Below are 11,113 nucleotides of genomic sequence, written 5' to 3'. Positions count from 1 at the left end.
TTGCTCTCAAATCATATTCTGCTCTGACAGCTTTTGTCCAGCCCCACAAATTGGTTTACTTTTTTGATAGTAACATATGCTTTGTCAAACTGTTTTCAATCCATCTGTTATTTGTGCATGCGAGTGTACGTTTGTTTTGACTTGTAGTCTCACTCATTGTCTCTTCTTACTTCATTTTGTGTATTATACTAATAGCGCCTCGAAATCTATATCCTAAATTTGATTTATCCTTCCAACAGGTACCAGTCTCTCTGTGAGCTGAGATGCAGTGGATTGAATCAGACTGGGTAAGCTGCAAAAGTGTCTCTAAACATGATAACAAATGCATTCAAATATAGTTTAGGTGTATATTTGCTGGGGTTTATTATGACTTCTTGCCTGATTTTTATTATTATGGAAGTTCATACATCCATTAATTTTCAGCCATATAGGTGGGAAACACTCTCATTTGGCATAAAGCTGTCATGCTACATCGGAAACACCCAGTATACACCTATATGTACCATACAGCTGTCTTAGAGCGAGACAAAACAATAAAGCAAACAATTTTACTTCAAACTGAGGAGCATGTACTAATGTTTTGTTGTGACAGTACAATTAATAAACCATTTAACAAGTAACACAAACATCCTATTGGGTTATAGCTTGAAGACAGAAACCCACCCAGTATGATATAGACTTATGACACTACGCACAGATTAATTGCACGACTAAAATATTAAGTAGTGATTGTATGACCTCGAGTGAAATGTGGCCTTCAGGAACAATGCTTTGAACGTTTGGGTAATTAACTTTTTTTATTGTTATTAAATATGCTGCAGGAGATCCCCGAATGTGAACAGCAACAAGAGACAAAAACACAATATTCTTTGGGACTCATTCTGTTTGGTTTATTTTTTCTTTTGCTAAGGCAATTATGCGCATCAGAAACAAACAAAAAATGTCAAATCATTAAACGCAACACTTTCAATATCGATTTAAGCTTTTTTTTTTAATGCTTGGGGCTTCCAAAATGCGTATATTAGTCATTCTATTAATTTTGACATTTTTTTGGTTCTCTTGATGGATGGAAGTCTTTTGTAGAGGTCAGCCATGTTTTATAGTCTAATTAAGGACAAGACAGGGGCATGCTCAAACAGATGCGTTTTTTCACACAGAGAACCATTTGTAAGCCAACAAAGGATGAGTAAATCACTGATGCTTATCAGATGGCTTATTTGAGAATGGAAAGGTAATAGGAACGGAAACGATGGCAAAGATGTTTTAGTCACATTAACACTGCTGTGATTTTTGATCGTTAATGGTATGCATGAAATAAATCTTCAACCGTTATATTAAATTTGTGTAAAATAGTATGTAATTAAATGTAATGAAAAAGGGATTATTCATTATTGAAATCATTTTTATGGTATTGTGATTTGTGGACTGGTATGATTCTGAATGGCTTTAGGCTTGCTAATTAAAATGGGCATTGTCTTGGAATCAGTGGCACACAGGTGGCGATTCTGCTATTTCACAGTAGTGCCTTCAGTATGAACATGTCAGCAGAGGATTTTGAAGCTTGGATGCATATCTCATTTGTCTTTATACAGTGTTCCACGGTGAAAGAGAGTGCATGAGGTCTGATATTTTGGATGCAAACGTAAAGGTGGTTAATATGACAAAAATATCAGTTTATGACTGATCTCTCATGTGCTGTGAATTAATGAGATTCATTAGTAACAAGCAACTGGACTTTTTAGGCTGTTAAATCTGGTCTTCTGTGATTCACAATGCATTTTCTTTTTGCGATTTTTTTTTTTCTGCAGTGAGTAAGAATACATTTATGACAATAACAGATTAATGCATGATGCTTTCTGTTGGGTGTCTGTAATTCACACACAAGACATTCAGTTTGCTGTCAAATACTTGTGGAGTTTCCATCACTGTTGAAAATCACTGTTGTTTTCTATGACAGAGTTGGTCATCACATAGAGAGCAAGAGACAGAGATGGAGAGTCGTTTGAACAAAAGGGCTTTAGAATCGTCATCACATTTCTTTCGCATAGTAGGAATTATTTGTTTGTATAAAAAAAATACAGCTGTGGCCCAAACAGCAACTTTTAATATAGCCATGATATTAAAAACTAAGGATACTTTCACAGCAATACAAAGGCACAATAAAAAAAAAATTGTTTTTGGTACATAAAATACTTTCCTCAGCTACTGACAATTTTGCTTATATTTATTTATTTATTTTTAAGATTAGTTGCATTTTATTAACATCTACAGAGTAATATCAGCACATCAGAACTAAAAATAAAGAGGACAGATATAAAGAGTATCATCATTAACTACCTAAATTTTAAATCACATATAAATATAAAAAATTTAACCAGCTAGACAGAGCTACACAAGAATGAATGTTAAAATGATTTTGTTAGGCAGCATGGTGCTTGAACACATTACATGCTGGTCCTGAAATTCAGTTCCTTTGGGTTTAACACAGCAGGAGAACAGACAAACAAATGTTAAGGACACAAAGCTCTTAACTGTACAAAAAGAGAAATCGACAAGCTCCAATTTCTTAGCAGCATTCAGACCTTCGAAATGTGGGATGATGATCTGTTGGTCTTTTCATCTTTTAAATTGTGGTCTTATTTTATTTTATACGCCTGTGATGTTGATATCCCACAATGTAGTGCCTCAGTTAAAGCCATTGTATGGGAATTAAACAGACTTTTATGACTCAGGCTTGAAAGAGTGTGTGAGCCTCCCGCCTATAGCCTCTTCAGAGGATCCTTCAGGATGAACGTGGATAATGGAAAGAGACCAGTTAATCCAGCCTCCATTACTTTTCCATAATCAATAATCAGTGCAGACGATGTAGAGATTTGAAAATAAATCCACTAAATTCTTTTAAATGAAGCTTGTAGCTTTTATTTAAGCCTGAGAATGTAATGTGAGATGTAATCATTACCTACGTTAAGCCATCGGACAGTCAGCGTGGAGGAGAGTGAAAGAAGATACAGCCTTTTCTTCAGTAGATCATGAATCATAAGCGGTGTATAAAAATAAAACAGCCGAAACAACTGCATGATGTGGTTTGAGGCAAAGAGACGTGTCAGGCTATTAATTCTCCAACAAATACCAGTTTGTCAGACTGTGCTCATATTCATGTTATTTCATCTATCTTCAGGCAAGATTTTAGACACACATATTATCGCTGAGGAGGGTATGACTATATCATCAGCAGTTCTCTGACACCAAGTCCTCCCACATATCCAGCTATATCTCTGCCTTTTATGCTGCCGAGAGTAGGATATCCCTTCCCAGCCTCTCCTTAAATGTTCTGTTTGTTTAACCTGAGTAACATCTCTTCCCTACCGTTGCAGGCACTCTGCAGTCGATATGTGGAGCATACTGATAAAAACCAATCAGTGAGAAGTGAGGGGGCTCCGTCTCATTTGGCTGAGGAAGTGCTTATAAACAGTCTGTGCACAGATGCTGTATGCCAGGTAAGTAGTGTGTTTGAAAACATGGAAAGCGTAACCGCAGCACTTCAACATCCAATTACAGAAGCCACACTTCCTTGAGAGGATAGATGCAATTTCATGTTACATATAGAGTATTGTGTATACCTGACTCTTACAAGTGTACTGAAAGCTTAGCGAAAAATAAGTAAACTGCCTTTACTTATAATAGCCTTAGTTTATATATTATTATACGTATATTACTTATAATAACAGTATATTAGATTATACAACAGTTTAGTGCCGTTCACACCAAGGATGATAACTATAGTGATAACTATAAAGTTTTAATAATTGTTGTAATTCTGTGATCACAGCTATAACAATAATGACACAGGAACGATATTGGTGGAATATCTTTCAGAACTATTGTTTTTCCACCTGATGAATAATAAAAAACATTGATAGCCAATCAGAATCCACCCGACCTTAAAGAGCTCAAGCATTTAAAGAGGCAGACAACATAACTGCAGCACACTTAAAATTATTATTGTGCATTGATGTGGATGCTAATATTGTTATCATAATTATCGTTCTTGGTGTTCACACTGAGAAGAATAACTATATAGATAACTATAGTATCCACAGTAACATCTGTTGTACTGTATGTGTGCTACAGTGTCTGCCCATTTAAATGCTCAATCTTGTTAATGTTGGGTGGATTCTGATTGGCTGTCGATGTTTTTATTGTTCATCAGCTGAAGATTAAAAAAAAAAAAAAAAAAGATTCCAATTATAGAATTCCTCCATGTTGTTATCATTCTAGAGTCTCATAGATAATTAAATGCTAAAGTTATCCCTATAGTTATTGTCCTTGGTGTGAACGGGCCTTTAGTTCTTTACCTCAAATTTGATTGGCTGAGCAGCATTCCATGAGAGCCAATAAACAGGCCAAAATTTCTAGGACTTTTACTCTTAGTAGCACTCTGCTTTTGTCCGTGTTTCAGATGGACAGATTGCTGTTCTATGCAGTAAATATTACAGATTGTTCAACAACTTTTTCAACAGTTTTCATAGATACACCAATAGGAGTGAATAATTCATTCAAATGATTTGTTTAAAATCACTGATTCATTCAGGAATGAAACAAGTGTCTTTATGAGTGCATCATTGATTCATTCACTTAATTGATTTGTTCAAAATGAAACGCAAATGCTTCAATTGTAACTATTTTAGTTTTGTATTGACAAAGTAACTGGCAATATTGTGTGCAAATGTGAGTTACTCAATATTAAAGTCTTGTTTATTGAACTGTTGAAAAAAATATTACACTTGCAATTCTTCTGGTCTGAATATCAGCACAACTCACAGCCATATCGCAGCTGTGCTTCAAAACCGCAGCACTTTTGATGGTGCGATAATCAAATATTCAATTCAGCATGCGAGACACAATGTAATTATCCTTTAGTTTTTAATGAATCTCAATTAGCAGTAGTCCCACTCTTCTCATTATAGAGAACTTTCCTCTTCATTTAATAAGCACTCCATACGCTTTAGGAAGACATGCATTTGTGACTTATCCTGTCTCCTCTAGTGAAAATCACACTCCTGTAGTCCCTCCTGAACACATCACCTGGAAAATGCAGCCATGTTTGCATAGCATCTGTTTATTTTTGGTGTTCAACTGATTAGTATTATGGAGGTATAATGGATTCCAGCGTTATTTGTGCTGTTTTGGCAGACACATTGCACCGAGCCATTCTCATGCTGAGCTTATAACTGTGTGAGCTAGGGGCCACATTCCCAGAGTGCCTAGCGCCTGTTTGTGAATTCAGAGTGCAGGGAGCCTTGCTGTTTTCATGTAATCAGTTTACCACTCACCCATCTCTTCATCGGTTTAATTCCTTGCAAATTACAGCTGTTTTAGGAAGTTAATTGTTCTGCTGTGATTCAAGGACATTTGAAAACAAGACAATAAGTGATTCATTTAAAACTTTTGAGTGAAATCTTGAAAATGGCATTTGAAACAAGGAGGTCATGGAGAAATCTTTCCATTAGCATTCCCATTCATGTGCTGTGCGAAGTACAAGGGATAAACTGTGTACTGTATGTTGCTTCCAACTTTGTCAGAATATGAAACTAATTTTAAATTAAACTCATTTTTATATCCTCATAATTCCCCCCTACTAATACTAGTTACGGTGTCCCTAACATGATAACCAGACAAACCTTAATAAAATGCTCCACTGCTCATAATGCATAGTACTAATTGTAGTAATAGTTTGTATTTATAATTGCATTTCACTATAACAAATTTGATTTATACTCGTGCTTGCTTTTTTTTTTTTTTTGCTATGCACCAAAAGCGGTGAAGATTATGTTATGATTGAAGAGTCAATTAATGCAGTCGGACTAAAAATTCAGAGGTTTGACAGTGATACAATGACACCATCTGCTTGCAGGAGTGCACTTGCGCTCTCTTATTCTCTGCCATTATGGTAACACTACACACTTGGCAAGTCGACTGAGGGATTTGTTCTGGAAACCAAAGATAATTGCAGGGCTGCAGACAACAGCATCCAACTGACAGATGCTTGTCAATGTAACTGCGCTTTCTCGAGGTCATTGCCGACATTGCTCGAGATGCGTTTCAGCCCACAGTTTATGAGCTGTCTTACTTGTGTATGATAATGTTCTTGTATTGGCAGATGTTGGTGGAAAAGCATAAAAATGCACCAGAATTAATGGTGTGAAGAATCCACACACAAAAAAAATCTCAGTTTCTTTTCTTTCCCCACCAGTGTTGAACTTCTCATTTCCATGGATCTGAATAGAGCTGATCTTGACTGAACATCACTGCAGGGCACAGATGACCACTGCGTATCAATCTTGTGTAAGTCACTGTAAAGTCACACTTGGTTTGTGACAGATGAAAAAGGACTGCATGAGAAAGCTTTTAGATACTGCAGTAAAATGAAATAAAAAACACAGGTTGATCACATCAGAAATAAAAATAAATAAATGGTGCTTACCGGCTGCTATGTATTGACGTAGAACATCTAGTCCTGTAATATAATCCTATTTTTCCCAGTCGAAAAGATACATTTATGAGAATTTGTCTAAGTTAAGACGCATGTTTTTATTGTCTTTTTCAGCAAAATGAAATCTGAACAGCATCTTATGAGATGGACCTCATCCTGGATTGGCTCATTCAGACCACGTAGAAGGTCCAAGCAGATACCTTCAAGTTATATCACATCCAGTTTGAATTCTTCAAAGACCCATAAATTCAATATGGCATTATGGTGTTAAGATCAATATAGCAACATAAGGCATGCCACATATTGTGGTATAATATGATGCTATGTTGATCCTAACATTGTTTTCAGTAGGGCTGCACGATAAATTAACTACACACAGCCGTTGTTCACAGACGAGCTGCGCAAAAAATCGCGCGAATATGAACGTGGTTTTGCGCAGCTCGTCTGTGAACAACGGCTCTGTGTAGTTAATGCTGCTCAATGTGAAAGCACGCACGTGATGGAGATTTACCGCTGATTACAGAATGGCTTTACTGACAAGATGCGCGTTAAATGTCGCATGCGATTTATCGTGCAGCCCTAGTTTTCAGGTTTAAATCCTTTCTCATGCACAATGCTATGCTGTAAGGCAGTGATCCTCAAATCTGGCTCGCGAGATCCACTTTCCTGCAGGGTTTCACTCCAACCCTAATCAAACAAACCTACCTGTGGTTTTCTAATTATCCTGAAGATATTGATAAGCAAACTCAGGTGTGTTTGATTAGGGTTAGAGCTAAACTCTGCAGGAAAGTGGATCCCGCGAGCCAGATTTGAGGATCACTGCTGTAAGGTCTCGCATTTTTTTGGTCATACATCCTCTTTTCGCTTAATCTTTTTGATCCCACAGGACAAAAAAAAAGGACATAATTGGATTAAATGGCTGTTGAAGATGGAGTATATTTTGTCTAAGTACGTCATCTACGCCATGTCACCTCAATGACGGCTAAATGAGAAGGTTTAACATGGTGCATTAAATCTTGATAGATATACAACCACTTACAGCTAAATACTTGCATAATATCTTCATGCAACACAAACTGTTTTCTTGTATTTTTGGGGTTATAGAAGCAGCTTGTTTCTGTGCTTTCTGCCACAGTGACATCTGTGAGCATATGACTCCGTTTGCTCTTCGTATGTCATTACTAGCAGTGTCGAAATGCAGCACATATTACTCATCAGAACCTGTGCTTTCAAAGCCTGAGGCTTCAAAAATTATTTACCAGTTAGACAATACATACAGTAAGTGAATTTCACACAAAGGCTCATCTTCATTGAAATGTCGTATGTAATCAAAATCCAGTGTATAAATCTACACATTCTCATTAATGCTTTGAGTTCCTCAGCTGAATGGGTTTTGAGCTTTTTCTCCTTGCAGTGGAAATCTCAAAACATCCAATCATGTTTTTTAAGTGGCATTTTAACACCGTGTAAGTGCCCTTGAAGTTATCAACACAGCTCAGACCAAATTTTAAAATTCTATTTCCTTATGACTGTACAAATGAAACAGCATCTTTCTGGAGAATGTGAAAAGCTTGTATGATTCAACGCGTATACCTCAAAGCAATCAATAGTTTTTACAGAATGGTCTATAGGTTTGTCAAATAAGAGCTTGCACACATCTCGACTAAAACAGTAAAGATAACATTTAAGCACATTTTTTTTTCTAGTCATAAGTCTTTTATATACGAAACCAGTTTACTGCCAATTTCACTCAGCAGTTGTCAGCAAATCTAGCAGTTCTCTCTGTTATCTATGTGGTACAGGGAATAAAGGAAATGCTTTTATTTTTATTTTTTTGCTTACCAGGTTCTGAGACTCAATAGTGAGAAATGTGAACTCACCCACAATAAAATTAAAATACTCTTCGTCGTAATGCTCCAGTAAGAGTACGTGTCCTATAAAAAAAGTGAATTCTCTCATGTATTGTAATGCATAGAAGTACCACTGATAAAATCATGCGCAGCAACACGGTTTTATACTGCACAATACATAATAAAGCTTTGAAACATACCTATGCATGAAGTCTTTATTTCAGTTCTAGACATGTGCTTCGATCTTTAGACTTGAGTAACTGTTCCCATCATGCAGTGTTCTCTTTCAACTCTAATCAAACACACCTGAACCCCATCAGGGTCTACAGGTTCACGTGGAATCACTGGCAGGTGCGCTGGAACAATAGACTGCAAGGCCCTGCTTTAATATTTTCAGTACTTTCACCTCTGGATCAGACTTGTATCCAAAGGTGAAGACAATAACAGTAGTTTAAAATATACTCCTCATCCAAAGTTTAATATTGGAAAATGTATGCTGGTTAGTCCTGTGTGTGTTCTTCGTGTGACAGTTTCGGCTGTCGTATATTGTTATATTTATACAGAGTGTTTTCAAAACTTACAAGTGGAGTGCACTTCAGAATAGTGACGTTATCATGCAGCGATATGGAAGAATGCTATAGCAGACAATACTTTACTATAGAAAAACGGAAAGAGACTACTGGACAAAAATACAATACTAGAATTTTTTTATTCTGTGAAAATACTGAATACTTGTGCGATTAAACCTAGGAATCTGATGCTGGATATTTGAAACATTGCATCATATAATGCATCTTCTATTAGTTAAGAACAAATTTTACAGGAACGCCAGGACAAGAGAGCGTGAAGTGTAAGCCTGTCTGACAGGACTAGCTTTCTCACACAAATGCCTGCAAACACTGTGAGCTTGAGTGTACCATCATTAAAGTGTGCAGCAGACCCTGGTGTGACTTTCTCTGACGTTAATAAATGGTGTGCAGTGCAGTGCCAAGCACAAGCATGTCCCTTCATTAGGCAGCTAGGCCCACCGCTGACATAAGGGCCAGATGTCACAGGGGTTCTTTCCTGCACAAATCTGTCCCCAGCAGCAGAGACGAGGACAAAATATAAAGCCCCTGTCTTACGCCGCATCTGAGGGCCGTCTCTGTGACAGTGAATAAGCGTGTCTGATGTCTGGCATCTGGCAAGTTGGAGCTAACGCATGGAAAAGGCTGCAGTGGAGCTTTGAGAGGTGCTCTGTCAACTGCAATGTTCAGGGATTTTCATCATGTCTGTATTATTACCGCGAGGAGGGAAATCTGTGTCTGAGCATCTGTGCATTGCGGCCACTGTTCATGAGTTTTCAAGTGTACAATATCACCCCTATCACTATTATTTCACTTCTCTTTTGTGTGAATAATGTCTCAAAAAAAAAATCTAAGGGAACATCACAATGCAAAGCTCCCTACCTAATCTAGACCGCTTAAAAAAAACTAAACACAAAAAGGGAGTTTTAAGAAATCATTATGCCTTTGATACAGAAACCATTAGGACATTACCATATGATCATCCACATTTATATATTACACAGGTATGTGGATGGCCATAATTTAAATAAATAAAACTGAGCATTTAAATCTGAGAATTATATACAGCATATATATATATACATATATATATATATATATATATAGAAAGAAATATATGCTGTATAAAATTCTCAGTTGTACTTAAGAGTATAGTATAATTCTGTATATATATATATATATATATATATACACTGAAACATATACGCTGTATATAATTCTCAGTTGTGCTTTGAGTTGTTTATATATATATATATATATATTTGTTCCATAAGTGTATAGTCCCTTTAAATGCCCAAATAGTCATGGACTAACTCCTTTTTGCTGTCATTATGCTCTTGCGTGAACTGCTTCATTGATAGTTACAGTACAACATGATGGGTCACCCTGAACCCATTACGACTGCCTCGCAAAAATACACAGTAAATACATTTATTTTGTTTTGCCATACAATTTTGTTTTGATTAAAGTGGAAAAATAATGGGATAAATTTAATCAGCTCTCAAAATATTGATCTGAAAATTTAACTTTTAGAGTGTACACCAAAAGAGAGAGTGTGTGGAAGCTTTCAATGAGATAAAACAGTGCACTAGCTCAAGCAGCGCACTTCCTCATGGATGGAGACAGCTTTAACAGTCAGTGTTATTTGATGAGCTGTAGTCTTATCTCAAAACAGTTTAAAATTGGAATTTCAATGATGAAACAGTTAATCAGAATTCATCAAAATTTTTGTCTGGCAGGAAGCCAGGCCTGATGTGAGGATGGGCTGACAGCTCAACTAGGTTCTTTGCTACACACATTCTGACAGTATCGAATTCAAATCTGTCTTTCCAGGATTTGTACTGTTTGCTACAAGCACAAATGTCAGCGATTTGTTGAGCTCAGAGTGTAAACTGGAATGTTCCAGACTGCAGTGTCCTATAAGCAGCATTTCACATAACACAGGACCATTTCAAATCAACTAGTGAAGGCAAAAAATAAAACTAATTAAATGGTGACCCAACGACTCATTTCTACAATTCTGTCAATACATTTTTTCAGGTCTTCATCAAATCTTAATATATTGTTTGAAATATTAATATCTTTAAACAATCTTTAAAGATAGAAATCATATTATGAAAGTTTACTTTCATTACAATTCACAGTATAAATTAAAAAAAGGCAATTAAACCTAATTTTGTTTGTTTGGTTGGTTTGGGGTTTTT

The 11,113-nt window shown here is 36.4% G+C and overlaps 1 long non-coding RNA gene across 1 annotated transcript; it reads left to right on the top strand.

Annotated features, from left to right (window-relative positions):
* Positions 1-236: 236 nt before the first annotated feature.
* On the top strand, positions 237-6,338 carry LOC107725499 (uncharacterized). Its single transcript, XR_001638122.1, has 3 exons — positions 237-287; positions 3,375-3,497; positions 6,254-6,338. It is a non-coding gene; the product is annotated as an uncharacterized LOC107725499 (long non-coding RNA).
* The last annotated feature ends 4,775 nt before the right edge of the window (positions 6,339-11,113 follow it).

The sequence above is a fragment of the Sinocyclocheilus rhinocerous genome, unplaced genomic scaffold, assembly GCF_001515625.1.
Source record: "Sinocyclocheilus rhinocerous isolate Xijiao unplaced genomic scaffold, SAMN03320098_v1.1 scaffold366, whole genome shotgun sequence".
Taxonomy (NCBI): domain Eukaryota; kingdom Metazoa; phylum Chordata; class Actinopteri; order Cypriniformes; family Cyprinidae; genus Sinocyclocheilus; species Sinocyclocheilus rhinocerous.
The sequence above is the reverse complement of the archived record's forward strand: the minus strand, read 5'-3'. Positions and strand labels throughout refer to the sequence as shown.